Genomic DNA, 9,628 nt, shown 5'->3' with positions numbered 1-9,628 from the left:
GACTATCTAGGCTTACCGGGTCGGTACACGGAAGCTAGTGGTTGAGTGGGCCCTGGGCCCATGGGAAAATGGTTTATCTAAGCTTAGGGTTTTTGTTCAGCAGGGAGAGAAAGCCACTTGAATGGGAGGTGGTTTTTTGAAGGCACAGTACGGTGTGGGGGATGAGGTGAAAGAGCGTACCCCTAAAAGGGGAACATGTCTCTCGCTCCAATTGTGGGATGGGGTGCCCCCAGGAAACACGAGTAGCCATTCTTGATGTAACAGCAAGAGGTAGCTTTTATTAATGAGATCCCGGGTCTTAGCGGGATCCCGGGTCGACACGTATCTCACACAGGAGACAGAGGAATCGACCCCGAGCCTCCAGACTCGGGGGTTTATATAGGGGAGGTTAGGGGCATTCACGCGGTTGCACATGATTGGTCAATTCAAATGGTGCACAGTTACTTTCGGCGCGAAATGACATCAGCAAGGAGTATGTGTTATCTAGCAGCTCGGCAGGCAGGTAGGGTGGCTCATCTCACTCAGGGGGGTGAAGGAAGGGGAGGGGGTGGCTACAGATGATCAATGTCCTCGGGGCTGATAGCTGGTTTGGCAAGTCCTATCTCTGGCTCTCCCTCAGGCACGTCCGGCCCTGCACATCCGGACTCTGACAACGAGCAACCTTTATGAAACTCTAGTTCTACAGAGGGTGCCTCTGCGGGCCCATGCTGGGGCATCCATTGCCCCTGAGAACCAGCCACAGGACGGGTATAGTATATAATAGAGTTTGTTTAGAACATGGGGAGGGGAGTTGAGGGCGTAGAGACAAAGGCAGAGGGGGGAAGGGGAGGGGAAAGGAGGGGAGGGAAGAGAAGAGAAGTAGAGACTAGTCATGAACACATGGAGAGAGGTGTGGGGGAAGGAAATGGGGAGAGAAGAGACAGAGACGGAAGAGAGGAAGAGGGGAAGAGAGAGAAGGGACAAAGAGCCCCTTTTAGAGTGAGTCAGCACACCTGACTGTTGCAAGGAAACTGTGGGGCGGAGCCTAGAAGGAATGCTAACACTTTATTTCTTTTTTCCTTTTTTTTTTTTTTTTTTTTTTTTTTGGAGCTGGGGACCGAACCCAGCTTGCTTGCTAGGCAAGTGCTCTACCACTGAGCTAAATCCCCAGCCCCAACACTTTATTTCTATTTGGCAAAGAGGCCTAGCTACCCAGTGCTTCATGTTTTCCAGATCTTCAGCTCTACCCGTCCGTTGTACATTCATTGTTTCTACAAAGATTTCCTATATGCTGGTACATCTGGATGCTAGGTTACTATGAGGGAAGGAAACACAGTGCCCTCAGGAGGAGCAAACACTCTAGGGAAAGAGGAGGCAGACAGTAAATACATAAATAAAATATACATGCTTGTCACATGTTGGCAATACAGGCTTATGAAGAAAAAAGTGGAGTATAAGGGGTAAAAAGAGACACCTTTAATTTATAAATATATTTTCCTTGAAAATATTTAAGTTCCGTTTCGTATTATAACCACAGTTCACTTATGATAAGAACAAGGCCTAAAATTCCGGTGCTTGGGAGGTAAAGGAGGATCCGAAATTCAAGGTCATTTTCAACTACTTATCAAATTCCAGGTCACCTCGGGCTACGAGACCTTGTCTCAAAACAAACTAACTGTTGAACACCATGGTTCAAGCCTTTAATCCCAGCATTCAGGAGGCAAAGGCAGGCTTCTATGAGTTCAAAGCCAGCCACATAGCAAGTTCCATGAAGAAAATTGCAGCGTCAGAATGATTAAGTAAATACCAGTAATCAGGGAACCTGGAGTGGGGGGCATCGAAAGGGTGTATGTAGTCATCCCTTACATTCCTTAAGGAGGGATGTGCAGGGTGGTATTCATGTGGGTTCCCTCACAGGTGGGGAAGTGGAGATGCTGACTCTGTTCTCTGCCTCTGATCCTCTTCTCCTACCTGGACTGCCTGGTTAGAGGACATAACTTGTCCTGCTGGGACTAGATGTCCCAGGTCGGGTGGTGCTCAAACAGGGCTCCCAAGGAGAAGAGGAGGGAGCAGTGGGGGGAGGGGGAGGGATTTGAAAGGTTGGTATTGGGAGTGGGGGCTGTCATCAGGATGTAAAGTGAATAAAAAAAATAAATTATTGAAAATAAAACGTCTCATGGAAACAGAAAATTGCCGTTCCTGTTGGGCTGCTCAAAGGACAGCTGCACTGCCTCATCTGCGCCCTCTTCAGGTTGGCTCTGGCAAGGGCTGCCCCCAACCTTTCCCAAACACTCCAGTCCGGGCTCTGTGCTTCTCCCCAGGATCCACCTTTCCTTAGTACTGCAGGGTCGTTTGTTTGTTTGTTTGTTTGTTTGTTTGTTTGTTTGTTTGACACAGAGCCCCTCTATGTAGTCCAGCCTGGCCTCTCAAATTCATAGATCCTCTTGCCTTTGCCTTCAGGGTGTCGGGTTAAAGGGTCGTGCCAAAACACCCATCCTTTTTTTTTGAAGTGGTGGGTGGTGGGTTAGAGGGGAGGTTGAACCTTTATCAAAATAGACTGAGAAAAAATCTTTGCTTACACAACTGTGCCTGGGTCTTTGCGCTCCTCAAGCACCAACTGAGATGGAGTGTTAATTCAGAGCAAACAGGCGGTGAGGTCTGAATTGAACCTCTCCCAGGACATCTTGAATGAAAAATCACAGAAGCAGTGATCGATGCAAAAGCAAGCGGAGTTTAATTCCGACACATCAGGGTCATCCCACTTCAAGGGGAGGACACCCCTGAGCAGACTCTAACAGGGAGTTCTAGACCTTGCAAGCAATTGGGGCAGAATTCAAACAACGGTAACTAGGCAGGGTACTATTGATGGGGCGAATCGACCTTCAAAGTGTCTTGTGATGAGTGGACCACTCTGGACTTTCCAGGGTGGACAGTTAGGAGTCACCTGGCTTGTTTGACCATTTGGCTTGCAGTTACTCCAGGAACTAAGCTAGCCCTACCTCCCTGGAAGGTTGTGCTTGGAGGTTTGTGGTGGAATTTTCCCACGGGCCTGGCTTTTTCAAGGCCATTCAATTATGTGTATGCAGATCTCTTTCTGGGGCATAGGATACACATGTACCCTGCCCACTGCGACCACTGATCGCACGAATCATTACGGGAATACTACAGAGTCAGAGTGAGTAAAGGAGTTAGCAGGAACAAGAAAGTTTCACAAGGGAGAAGGCCCGGAAAAGGGGTGTGATGCTCTATTGGGTGAAAAAAAAAAATATATATATATATAAACGCTAAGGCAGGCTAGCACAGGCAGATGGCCTCAGCTGAGACCACATTCTTTCCTTTTAACCAGGGCTCTCTCCTCCCACCTCACTAAATCCCCATAGCTGGCTGTTGTCACGCATGCCCTCAGGCTTCCAAATTCCCTTGGCTAGCTGGGATGTACCCTTGTACACTACACCCTTCCACTGTACCTTTCTCTGGAACTCAGTTGAGTCGCCACATGAAGGAAAGCACCACACAATCTGAGTTTACAATCAACAGGTAACACAATTGTTGGGCCCAGGATCTAACATCTTAATTTTACAAAGTATTCTGTGTTGGAAGTCCTCTGGTGGAAGATCCGCTAGGATTTATTTTACCACTAGAAACAACTGCCTCTGGCTTCCTATATTTTGTCTGCCTCCCTGCTCTCCCTCATCCCCTCCTCTCTTCTCTTCCTTCTTCCGACCTGGAAGTCCTGTCTACTCGCCCAGTGATTGGTCTCTTGTAATGTTTATTTATTGTGTGAAGCTCGGACTACAATGCTCCCACCAGCTTAAAGATCTCATGCTAGGAGAGAAACTGCACATCCTCATCTGGTCCAGCTCTCCGTCAACTCTTTTCTTGTCTGAGAACATGGCCAGCAGGAAAATTGTAGGGAGCCGTATTGGATTTGGGCCTGGCCGTTTTGTGACTGTATAGCTCAAAGTGGCTACGTGACTCTTGGCCACACATACTCCTCTGAGACAACTGCCATAAAGCCTCGAGATTGTGGGACAAAAGCCTCTCCCATGAATTTACGGCACAGGGAGGTAACGTTCACAGGATGCTTCAGCCTAAGCAAAAATCAGTTATCTCCTGAGTCAACACCCGGTGTCTCCACTGCCTGACCTCATCGTCTACCGCCTGACCTCTTTGCCTCCAGCTATCACTGCCTATATCCTCTTCTCCCCCTCCTCTGTGTTTCACAAAGGTCACTCCCACTACCTGAAAGCCTTAAAAGCTGTAACATTCATCCCAATAAACGAGACCTTGACAATAGAATCTTGCTTGGTCTCCTTCTTCTCTCGCCCCCCATTTGGCCCAAGGGTAACGCCCCTTCAGAACCCTGAATAACTGGGCCCGCTGGACGGGTCAGAAAATGGTCACAGCATTTGGAACAACACGTTTAAAAAAAAAGTCGTTTTTTTTTTGTTTTTTTGTTTTTTTGTTTTTTTTTGTTTGTTTTTGTTTTTGTTTTTTTTTTTTGAGACAGGGTTCCTCTGTGTATCCCCAGCATTTTAAAATATATGTTAACTTTGCTCACTTTTCTGACATCTGGATTTTTTAAGTCCAGAAGCCCACAGGGTGAACAGAACACAGACGGCCCCCCTAGGAGTAAATAGAAGGGCATTTTGTGCTTCGTGTTTTTGCTGTGAGCAGGTTGTCTTGATTTACGTTGTAAGAGCTATCTCGGAAGAACAAAGAGAGCTGGTGGTTTGTCTTTCTCCACCGCTGTCTAACTTTTTGGTGCAAACTGAGCTCTTTGTGGGGCACCTTTGCTGGATAAGCTCCAGAAGCAAGCAGGAAAGTGAGACACAGCTACAGGCGAGGAGCCTCTCTCACCTGGACGACTTCCTGTGCCTTTTAACTTACATCTCCTTTCCACTCTGACCCAGAGCCTTGAACCATCTTTGTTAATCAAGTCGGGCCCCTCTTCCCAGCCTCTTAAGGATCCCTTTGAAAATATCAGCATGAAGTCGTGGTTAATGTCCTCCCAAGACCCCCTCCCCAGGAGAACGCCTAGTACACCAGCTTCCCTTGTTGCTCTTTTTCTTTCTTTCTTTTTTTAAAAAAGAGGCCAAGTTACCTGTATTGTTAATAATTTCTTGACACGGTAAAAGAATTTTACATTACAATCCAATTCAGGCAGAGGAACAATGAAACAAAAAGGAAAACTGAGAAACTCATGGTGGGCGGGAAGGGGTTCAGCTGGAAGGGATCTGGGAATGGGTAGGTGTACTGCCTGAGGAAAAATGTAGTCGGTTTGTTACTGAGCACTTCTCATGGGAAGAAAGCATCCTGTCTCCAGCTCTATAGAATTCTGGGAGTGAAAGTGATACACCCAGGAGGAAAGATGGTGGGAATTGGAAGACGGAGAGGAGTCAAAGCCAAAGAGACTCTGAGAGTCACTGGCAGGCTAACCGCAGAGACCAACAAAAGCTGGGGGCTGGTGGGGCTAACACAGACGCCATAACAAGTGTTATCTCTGGAAGATTCGAGCAGGGGCAACTCTTCTATGGGTTTGACCTTTGCAGCATATTTATATACACACGTGAACACACACACACACACACATCTGCACGTGTGTATGTGCACACACACATATACACATGAATTACTGCTTTCCCTAGAAGCACAATACTATAAGTACGAGAAACATTTCCTACAGGGAAAGCATACTGAGGAGCAGTGCCTTTGGGCCTCACAGCTGACCCCTCCCTAGCCAGTGCACATGCTAGCCTAGGAGAAGGGCAAGTGGGGGCCAGAGGACCAGCTTTTGCATAACACCAAAAAGAACATGAGTTGCAGAGGGAAGGCCTTCTTCACGAGCCTCTGCTTCTCCACTCTCATTCTCCTACAACTTACCCTGGCACCAAGGGCTACATTATCAGGAGAGGCTGGGCCTGGGACTTTTCCCCAGGTGGATGACTAAGACAACTATCACCTGCTGAGGCTTTGTATGTGACGGGGGGCTTTCGGGGGTGGTGGTGCTAAAAGGAAGGTATGTTCTATAATGGAGCAAGAAGCATGTATACATGTCCCTATGTGTGTGTGCATGTGTACACATGTGTATGTGAAAACCCCAGCTATAAAAACATCCACAAAGCTGTAGGGATGAAGCTGAAGGCCTAAGGTATCCCTCGTCATGGTCAGGCTCCAGGTGGGATGGATGTAGGAAATCCCTAAGGCATCACCAGGGCAGGCAGGGAGGACCCAAGAAACAAGAGACACTAGCCTTGTGGCAAGAAGAGATGTCCCTTCCACATCCACTCCCCCTATTCCTAAAAGACACCTAACACTTTCCCTCAGCTTTGAACCAACTAATCATCAAAAGGAAGAAAACACAAAATCTAAAACAGGGAAAGAGAGGGAAGGGAAGAAAAACTAAAATCCCACAATTCTTCTTGTGCCAGTATGCTGCACAAACCTGGAGTTCTCCAGAAAGTAGGACAGGCTGGGTGGGGGATGTTGGGGGAAGGAGAAAGAGTTCCCGAGGCCTGAAAAAAAGAGGTAAACATGTCACAGAGAATTTCATTAGACTATAACTAAAACCAGAGAGGCGTGATTACTATTTCCAGCCGGTTTCCCCATCACGATAGTCATATAACAAACCAAGGCAATGTCGGTCGTGAGCCAGACTCACAGAGTCCCTGGCCCCGGCCCTGGCCCCGGCCCTAGCCTCAGTACAGTGTCTCTGCATCGCTCCGCGGCCGTTTGAGCTTCTCAGTGTTTTTCAGGATCATGTCATGGAGAGTGACATACCGATTCCTCAGCTCTGAGATGACGAGGCGTAGGCTGGTGTCCTCTTTCTCGTCAATCTCTGTGACAGTGCGGCGATAGTCCTCTATATGGGGATAGTTAGCTATTTTAGAAACCGATTTGGCTTTTGTAATATCTAGAAATCTGGTCCAGATAAGGTACAGCTTCCCTCTCCACAGTTCTTAGCTCTGCAACTGTTTCCTCCTGAACCGACACCCTGAAGTTGCTCCCGTCTTCTGTGCTGAACCCACATTTTGACCGTTGTTACATTTCTCGACCAGCAGCCGAATCTCGGGTTTCACTTTCTCAATAATGTCCACAAGCTGCTAGTTGCTTTCCCACATTTCCAACATCCCATTGGGCAACATGAACACCTTGGTTCCTTGGAAGGCCTCTTCGCATTTCATCTAACCTGCGCTTCTTGTAAGTGGGACCATCTAGTCCGTGGCTATTGGTGAGGAGAATGGGGTCAGGGAGTGGGAGATTCATGTCTGAGTGGATCCAAGTTAGGTCATGGAGATTTAGGATTGGTTTCTACACAAAACTATCAAGTTCTAATGATTTTTTTTTGGGGGGGGGACATTTGCCACCAGGTCTTCTGCCTCACTTGTGATCTGCTCCCTGAAAAAATCAACGATGAGTTTCATTTCCTGATCCACCTTCAGCAACAAGGCCGTGACCCAGGCTGGGCCATGTCCACTCTGCTGGGTGCCGGAGGTGCTGTGGGCTCTGGGGAGGGCACCGGAGGGGCCTGAGTAATCTCTACTCCCCTCAGGACCCAGGCGCCCTTGATGACTTCCTCACTGCTTATTCATTCTCCCTCCTCAGTGCCAGCCAGTCACCCGCCTGCCTGCTGCCTGCTAGCTCTCTCTTGCCCTCCCCGCTCTTTTCCTTTTAAAATGTTTATTACATTCTGTGTGCGCATATGAATCAGAGGATTGTGTAGGCTTTGATCCTGGGACTAGGACTCAGGTCCTCAGGCTTAGCAGCAAGCAATTATCTACGGAGCCACTCTGTGGCTCATCCTTGGTGTCTTTTTCAAACACACGCTCCTTTAGAGCCTTTGTGCATGCTGCCCCAGTCTGGAAAGGTCTTCCCCTTGTCACCCACTCTGTTTTCTCCCTCTCAGCATTTAGGGCTCCACTCAAATATCACTGTTTCCACGAGGGCGTTTCCACGCCTGCATTTAAGCATGTGATTTTTGCTTTAGCCCTGTCACCAACTGGCTCCCTTCCCTACTTGACCTCTGACCCGTCTTTCCACACTAGAAAATAAGCTCTACATGGCCAGAGAGACAAGTTACTGATGTGCAGAAAGGAAACAAAACAGAGAAAAAAGGAAGGAAAAGCAGAATGGGAACTTTTCTTTTCTAAGATAACTCCACATTTTCATTTTGAAATTCCTGCTTCTCCTACCCTCTTCAATCTGGGGCGATGTCCCAATAATGATGTTTCATTTGTTTGTTTGTTGTACTTTTTTCTCTTGTTTTGTGTTGAGATAGGGTCTCTCAGATCGGCAATGTAGCAGAGGCTGGCATTGAACTTCTAACCTCTTGCTGCTTTCTGAGCACTGAGTTACAGGTGTGTAACGCCGTGCCCTACTTCCAACTTTTTTTCTTTTGAAACTTTACTTGAAATTTCTGAGAGATCCTTCGTGCAGATACATCAGTCCTGCCCTTTCCCCCTTGTATGTTTTTGAGACAGACAGACCTCTTGTAATCCAGGTTGACCTTAAACTTACTGTGTAAGGATGACTTTAAACTGATTCTCCTGCTTCCTCTGGTTAATTCTGGGATTACACACATGACCTTTCCATGCCCAGTTTTATGTGGTGCTGGGGACTAAACCCAGGGCTTTGTGTAAGCTAGGTGTCTTAGTCAGAGTTAACATTGCTGTGATGAAACACCATGACCAACTTGGGAGGAAAGTTTGTTTGGCTCACTGTTGATCATCAAAGGCAGGCAGAGCAGGAAACCAAACAGAACAGGAACCTAGAGTCAGGAACCGATGCAGAGGTCATGGGGTCTGCTTACTGGCTTGCTCAGCCTGCTTTCTCAGAATCACCAGTCCAGGGATGGCACCTCCTACAAGGTGCTGGACCCTCCCCCATCAATCACTAACTGAGAAAATGCCCTGCAGACTTGCCTACATCCTGATCTCATGGAAGCATTTTCTCAACTAAGGCTCAGTAAATGTATCTTTTATTCCCCTGATGTAATTGTTGTCTCTGTAACTTAAAGTCTCCATCTGCTAACCTAGGCCTAGTCCTGGAAACTTCTAGCCTTCGTACAGACTTATCTAGGCCTAGAATATTTTCAGACTCTGACACTTGCTGATGAATTAAGCTCACCTGTGGCTGGTTGGTTTTACAGCTGTCCTGGCTCAAACTCCAAGCTGACTGATTCAATCTGGCTTCTCTCTCTCAGACTCTACTGAATTGCTCTGCTTGGCCTCACCTAAAATTTGGCCACCTGCTTTAATCTTCTAGCACTTTCTCATTTCTCTGGCTCTTTGTAATTTCACCTATGTTTAGCTTGTTCTCTCTCTGCAATCTGTCTCTATAACTGTCCCAGTCATACTGCCTCCTGTTTGCCTGAACTTTTTCTGTACTGTAGTTTCCTTTTCCTCTCTGTTCTCCTAGAGTTGGGCATATCCTAGTCTGTCAAATCTTTCTCTGATTAGTTACTTTGTCTGCCACTCAATTAAACATTACTTTCTTTTCTCTCTCTCTCTTTTTTTTTTCCCGGAGATGGGGACCGAACCCAGGGCCTTGTGCTTGCTAGGCAAGTGCTCTACCACTGAGTTAAATCCCCAACCCCTAAGCATTACTTTCAAACACGGGTGCTTCCTTCTACCAGATAATTTTACCTGGG

General features: G+C 47.3%; 1 pseudogene; it reads right to left on the bottom strand.

Annotated features, from left to right (window-relative positions):
- Positions 1-6,474: 6,474 nt before the first annotated feature.
- Positions 6,475-7,547, bottom strand: Psme3-ps4 (proteasome activator subunit 3, pseudogene 4; annotated as a pseudogene).
- Positions 7,548-9,628: the final 2,081 nt, after the last annotated feature.

This window comes from Rattus norvegicus, chromosome 11 (genome assembly GCF_036323735.1).
Source record: "Rattus norvegicus strain BN/NHsdMcwi chromosome 11, GRCr8, whole genome shotgun sequence".
In the NCBI taxonomy this organism is placed as follows: Eukaryota; Metazoa; Chordata; class Mammalia; order Rodentia; family Muridae; genus Rattus; species Rattus norvegicus.
This window is presented reverse-complemented; position numbering and strand designations above follow the sequence as displayed.